General features: G+C 39.0%; 1 pseudogene; it reads left to right on the top strand.

Moving 5' to 3' along the window:
- LOC128636459 (rho GTPase-activating protein 11A-like) overlaps nt 1-2620 on the top strand; it is a 119251-nt pseudogene extending 116631 nt beyond the window's left edge.
- Nucleotides 2621-6672: the final 4052 nt, after the last annotated feature.

Raw genomic sequence — 6672 nt, 5'->3', positions numbered from 1 at the left:
TGCTATAGTAATAAATAAAAAATAAAAACTTATTTAACTAATGTACTGCACTGTCTTGTTTTTATCTCTGGTCAAGGACTTGTTAATGATGCACTTAATAAACTGAAGTCTGGACGCACTGCTTTTACCGCCAACTCTGATCGTACCACAGGTGAGCAAATAGATAGTAGAGACTACCATCACTCCTATAAATTGTGAAATCATTCATTGTTCATTGATATTTGTGACAATAAATGATTTGTTTCCACTTTTGTAATAGATGAAATTGACCAGCCTCTGAGAAGTAAAACCAAGCGGAAAGCATCAGAAGAAACTGGGGGTGGGGAGACGTTCTCAGCCAAAAAACGGTATGATCACTTTCGAAGTTTGCTCCAATATTATAATGCATAAGGGTCTTTTCTTTCAAGGCCAAACAAGAAAGGACATCTTCTGTACTATATTAGGTCTTAAGTTAATTTTCTAGACAAAATGATTTTACTTCCTAGGCTATTTTGCAATATAGGAAATCTCTGCGTGATGTAGCTGATGAAGATTTGCAAATTGAGGACCCCAGTGATCCAAACACATTCTTCTCTCCATGTAGAGGTAAGTTGTCCACTCTGTTCATCTATAGTAACCTAATATTTGTGTAAATCTATATATTCTACTGGGGCGTTGTGCACTACTGCCTGCCATAAGGTCTGACATGTAGATGGTTACCCAGACTGCTCTGTTTGTTCTTTAGATGGTTTGCTTGGTGCAGATGTGTTCCCTGAGGTCTCCTCATGTCCCAGCACTTTCCTAGAAATGAAAACAAGATCTCTTGACATTCCGTCAACTCCAAAATGTTCTCGTGCTCAGAGAACCAAGAACTTTCGGAAAGAGAATAAGAGAATGTCAAGGTGAGAGGTAAAAGACTGGAGAGCGGGCCTCAGAAGCGAGGACCATAATTCATGTTTACAGAAAGATTACATGGAATAACGTTTTACTGCTGATACAGCATGGTGCTAGCTTCCACTGTATTTGATAATTTGTAATTCTCCCTTACAGGGTAAATTCTGGGCTTATCTGTGTCTCTCCTGTTCAAATGGAGAGGAAGGAGAAGGTACGAAACTCCCTAAGGCTCTTCCAACGATCACGTGTAGCCAAGCAGGTGGTGAGGTCCATCATTAAACTGTTTTTTTTTTTTTAATTGCTAAATTTTGTTCCTTAATTTAGATGTGTTTTTGGATGATTCATATTTTTTAACTACTAACGGCATTCCTTTTTCATTTATGACTAGACATCTGAAGGGAAGACCACTGAGCAGAGCAGCTGGAATTTAATGAAGAAGATGGTAGCTGAAGCTCTTGATGGGCCTATCTTTAATGGAAAAGATCTCCGGGTTGCACCATTTTCTGTGAAAGCGGTAGACCAAGGTGAGTTAAAATAAGATTACTCTTGGGAAAAGCTTTGTAGGATAATGCTGAACATCTAATGTAGGGCTGACTGTTTGCCATGAGAAAAGTATCAGACTGTGCTGGGTCTAGTGTACTGTGACCTTCTGACTGCACATTTTTATGACAGGTTCTGAAAGGTCTATTTGTATAATGCAGAATTGAATTACTGCTGACTCTCATTTGGCTCTTTGCCTTTTTTAGTTGCCCCAGTGGTTATTGGTGACTCCTCTTCCTTCTGTCCATCTTCTCCTTCATCTATCAACTCATCCCCTGGCTGGAAGTCAAAGCTGAGAGGAAGGGTAGAAGCTGTAAGTCCTGCATCATGGAATAGAGCGTCGAGGCACTGCGCCGTTCCTCAGCATGCCAGAAAATTTAAGGGAGAACAGCACTGCAGAAGGGGAGTGTGTGCTGACTGGCCAGTCTGAGGAAACCATCTCCTCCACCACAGAAGTAGGTGTTCACATGGGTGTGGAGGATCAAGCAAAAGACATAACTGTCATGGAAGCAGCTCAAATTGAGTTATGCCCTTTGGGATGCACATCAGCATCTGAAGAACATGTCACGGACATGGAAAAGACTAGCTCTCTCTCACAGAGTCAAACATCTTTATGTGAGATTTCGCCAAGCCCCCCACCATTCCGAAGATCTGATGCTCACGCAGCGCAGTTTCGAAGTGTACGGAAGCTGGTGCTCAGTTTTCCCTTGGCAGGACAACACCATAATGGAGACCCTGAAATGAAAGACTGGGAAAAACTAGCTACCCATACCCTTAAACGAAAGGGAGCAAGACGCTTTGGTCGATCACTTAGTCATGAGAGTGGGCTGAGTGCAGAAGGAGAGCAACGAAATAAGGAGCAAGGGCGCCAACAACCTTCTGGGTAGCCCAACCAAAACTCTAAAAACAGAGGTCGTCAGGTCTTCATCAGCCGCAAGAACATTACTCTAAGTAACTGGGCTCAACGGAGCCTTGAGTCTGAGAAATCAGTTTCCTTAGACATTGAATCTTCAGATATTGTCCTAAGTCCAAATTGGGACCCCTCTCCTATCCGGCAAATAGTAGAAGGGGAGATAAGTAGACGCAGAGGATCTCCCAAATACCCACTCTCTAGAATCCACCTAGAGACCATTGTTGATTCTGTGGACTTATAACTACATGACGTGTAGAAAGTTTACTACTAGAGGTCTCACAGAGGACTATCACTTAGCAGACATGATTTTACCTTTTCAAACTGGAGGCTTAACCTCTCCAGTGGGGTGTTATTTGTGCAAATACAAGCAAACAATAAATAAAGTTACCAAGGTCCACTGTTACCAATGGTAATTTTGCTCTTCTTTATATTAACGCATGTTTAGCCTAAGATGTAGCAAAGCTCAGCAGGAAGAGGACATTTTTTAAATACATACTGTAACCTTTGTATAAAAAAATATGAACTTTTTTTGTATGGCTATATTTGTATTTTATGTGTGCTTTTATCTTTAATTTTAAATGTCTTTTTCTTGGAAATTTATAAATAATCTGAATTATTAACAATAAATATTTTTTCCTCAAAGTGCATGTCTGTGTCATATTATGAAAGGGTTTTTATTATTATGAATAAAAAAAAGTTAGTTGTACTTGCTTATTCTTATCTCTTCTTATCTTCTGACTTATTCTCCCCTTTCTCTTTTTTTTTACCTTCTTCCTCAGGGGTCAATCCTACAATAAAAAGTGTGGGAACTCACCAACACTTCCACCCCCAAACAATTATTATTGTTTTAAATACACACACACATGCTGTATATATATATATATATATATATATATATATATATATATAAAATCTATACACTTTGGTTAATGAAAGCAAATTAAAACCATGGAAGGGTTGAATGGTTGCCTTTGGGCCTGAGATTCCTCCTCTGTCACAGAGTCTCACCCACTAATGGTGCAATAGTCCTATTTCTGCTGAGGGGAGCTAAATAACCCCAGAGCAAGCCACACCATGTGTTACACACATTGCATGGTAATCACACAGCAGGACAGCTGACAGGCTTGCATTGAGTGTATTGTATGAAGTGTTACTGCCCATTACTAGAGGATCTCACTATTCCTCTAACCAGACTGTGCTCCAGCTCCTCCCAGAAAGAGCAGCAGTGTTTGCTGAAGTGTTTCTGTTCTCTGTCCAGGGGAAGTTAGTTCCTCCTGCAAAAATAGTGCAGGAACTCCGTTCCTCTGTTCCTTTCATTTTATTTTATTTTTCATTCTTCATTGTCTAGATTTTTCCTTAGTGATGTCTTAGCTCCATCTGGTCCTTTCTTCTTCTCTTATTTCTGCCCCCTTGTTTTTCGCTTCCATGTTTTATTCAGTGCCTTCCTTCCTCACCCATCTCTACCCTTTGTATTTATTTCTACCTAAGCTCTCTGCAGTTGCCTGTCATTTTATAATGACTGCACATAATGTGTCACAGCTTCGATTTCAAGTAATAGAGCAAGTTCATAGTTTCAGAGGAGGAGATGATTGGAAGACTCCATTAAAGAAAAGGGAAATATTTTGGACTTTCTATTTAGATACATTGGCCCTCAATAAGTAGTGTAAAATACAAGTTAAGATTTAGTTATGTTGTGATCGGTTTAACCCCTTCACCCAATCCGACTTATTAATACGTTGTGTGGTACTTTGGCTATCGTACCACATGATGTGTATATATATATGTCTGCGTTTCAGGAAGCTGCAGTAGTCTCGACTGTTAAGTTACAGCTGAGAGCTGAAGTTCCTGAGTTAACCGCATCTGTCCTCCATATGGAGCCAGAGCGTGATTGGTGCCCCAGTTCCATATGAGTGCAGATGTCTGATCATTACAGAAGGTGACACTGTGTGTGTCACAGTCTGTAACGATCATCTGCTGGTGTGGGAGGGATTCCGGGAGGCTGGTGGGGGGTCCAGAAGCGGAGGGGAGAGGGAGGCTACAGAATTGGGATGACCCTAAATAAAAAAAATAAATAAATGAGGGATGAGACCACTACAATACAGAAAAAGAAAATGTAAAAATGACAAAAAAAACCCCTGTGTTTTATAGTTACTGGCAGACAACTGCTAGTACCTAACTTGGCGGGCACTAGTTAGAGGTGGAGGGTTAGAGAGCTGTTTAGGGGGGATCAGGGAGGTTGGAGGGTACGGGGAAATCCTACCCTGCAGAAAAAAATAAATGTAATAATAAAAAAAAGCCTTACATTTTTACATTGGCAGACTGCCTGCCATTACCTAAGATGGGGGTGACCAGTGGGGGATGAGGGAGGCAGGAGAGCTGTTTGGGAGGGATCAGGTAGGGATTAGGGGGTGGGAAGTGTTAGGTGGGAGGGTAATCTCTACATTAAAGCTAAAATTAACCTTGCAAGCTACCTAATTAACCCCTTCACTACCTGGAATAATAGAAATGTAGTGTACAGCGGCAATAAAAGCAATGCCATATATGCCTGCTATTTCTGAACAAAAGGGATATCAGAGAAGCTTTTAAAACCATTTGTGCCATGATTGTAAAAGCAGTATGTAAATCATTTCAGTGAGAAACCCAAAGTTTGTGAATTTTTTTTTTTTTTACTTTTTTCTTTATTTGATCGCATTTGGTGGTGAAATGGTGGCATGAAATATACCAAAATGGGCCTAGAATAATACCTTGGGTTGTCTACTTAAAAAATATATGTATAGTTTTGACAATAAAAAAAAAACAAGGCTCTATTTCTGTTTAAATGGAGCGATAGCAAAAATGCTAAAAATTCTCCAGTATTTTGGGTGTTTTTCTCTGAAAGTCCCGGTAGTGAAGGGGTTAAACTGCACTAAAATAAGGTTTATTATTATTTTTTGAATCACAGGGAGTGAAGGATTTTGTCCACTAGGTGGCATAAGTTTGCAGAAATTCAGGAGTAATAGAAGACTGAAGGGTTAATAGTGTTAGCCTCATTTTGAGAATTAAGAGGATTGCAATGTAAACGTGTATAATGCAGTATGCAACAGTATTTTGCTCTCATCCCTGCATTTGAATACAATACAAGACGATTACTTTGATTCATCACACTGTGCTGCTGTATATCGTTTTGTAGTTTGTATTGAGTGGTTGTGGACCATATTGGTGAGTGTGTTGGAATATTCACCTGTTTTGCTAAGCTCTCTACTCACCCCTTTTTTGTTTTCCTACTCTCCCATCTGTATCCTTTTTGCTCTTCCTGTTTTTTTTTTATTTATATAAATGTAACATGCCCCCTGCTCTTCCTTAAAGGGACAGTCTACACCAGAATTGTTATTGTTTAAAAAGATAGATTATCCCTTTATTACCCATTCCCCAGCTTTGCACCACCATCACAGTTATATTAACTTTTGACCTCTGTGATTATTATTTTACCTCTGTGATTATCTTGTATCTAAGCCTCTGCAGACTGCCCCCTTATTAACGTTCCTTTGACAGACTTGCATTTTAGCCAATCAGTGCTGACTCCTAGGTAACTCTACGTTCATTAACACAATGTTATCTATATGACACACATGAACTAATGCCCTCTAGTGGTGAAAGACTGTTAAAATGTATTCAGATAAGAGGCAGCCTTCAAGGTCTAAGAAATTAGCATATGAGCCAACCTAGGTTTAGCTTTCAACTAAAAATACCAAGAGAACAAAGCAAAATTGGTGATAAAAATAAATTGGAAAGTTGTTTAAAATTACGTGCCCTATCTGAATCATAAAACTTTATTTTGGACTAGACTGTCCCTTTTAAAGAGACATGAAACTCTTTTGTTTTCTTTCGTGATTCAGATAGAACTTGATTTTAAACAACTTTTCATTTTACTTCTATTATTTAATTTTTGTTCTCTTGGTATCCTTTGTTAAAAAGGATATCTTGGTAGGCACATGCGCTGCTGATTGGTGGCAGCACATATATGCCTCATGTTATTTACTCACCCAATGCATTCAGCTAGCTCCCAGTAGTGCAATACTGCTTCAACAAAGGATACCAAAACAATAAGGCAAATAAGATGATAGAAGAAAATAGGAAGGTTGTTTAAAATTGTATTTTCTATCTGAATCATGAAAGAAGAAAAACATTTTGAATTTCATGTACCTATAATTTAATAAATAAAATATTTTTTTTATTTTTATTCATATTCAACAGTCTGACTTTTGCCTTCCCTTTTTTCTTTCATTAAACACTATGGGCTAGATTACAAATGGGAGCGCTAATTTATTGCGTGTCAGTAAATGGGCAAAGTCACCCGTTTGCAGGAG

Source organism: Bombina bombina, chromosome 7 (genome assembly GCF_027579735.1).
Source record: "Bombina bombina isolate aBomBom1 chromosome 7, aBomBom1.pri, whole genome shotgun sequence".
NCBI lineage: Eukaryota > Metazoa > Chordata > Amphibia > Anura > Bombinatoridae > Bombina > Bombina bombina.
The sequence above is the reverse complement of the archived record's forward strand: the minus strand, read 5'-3'. Positions and strand labels throughout refer to the sequence as shown.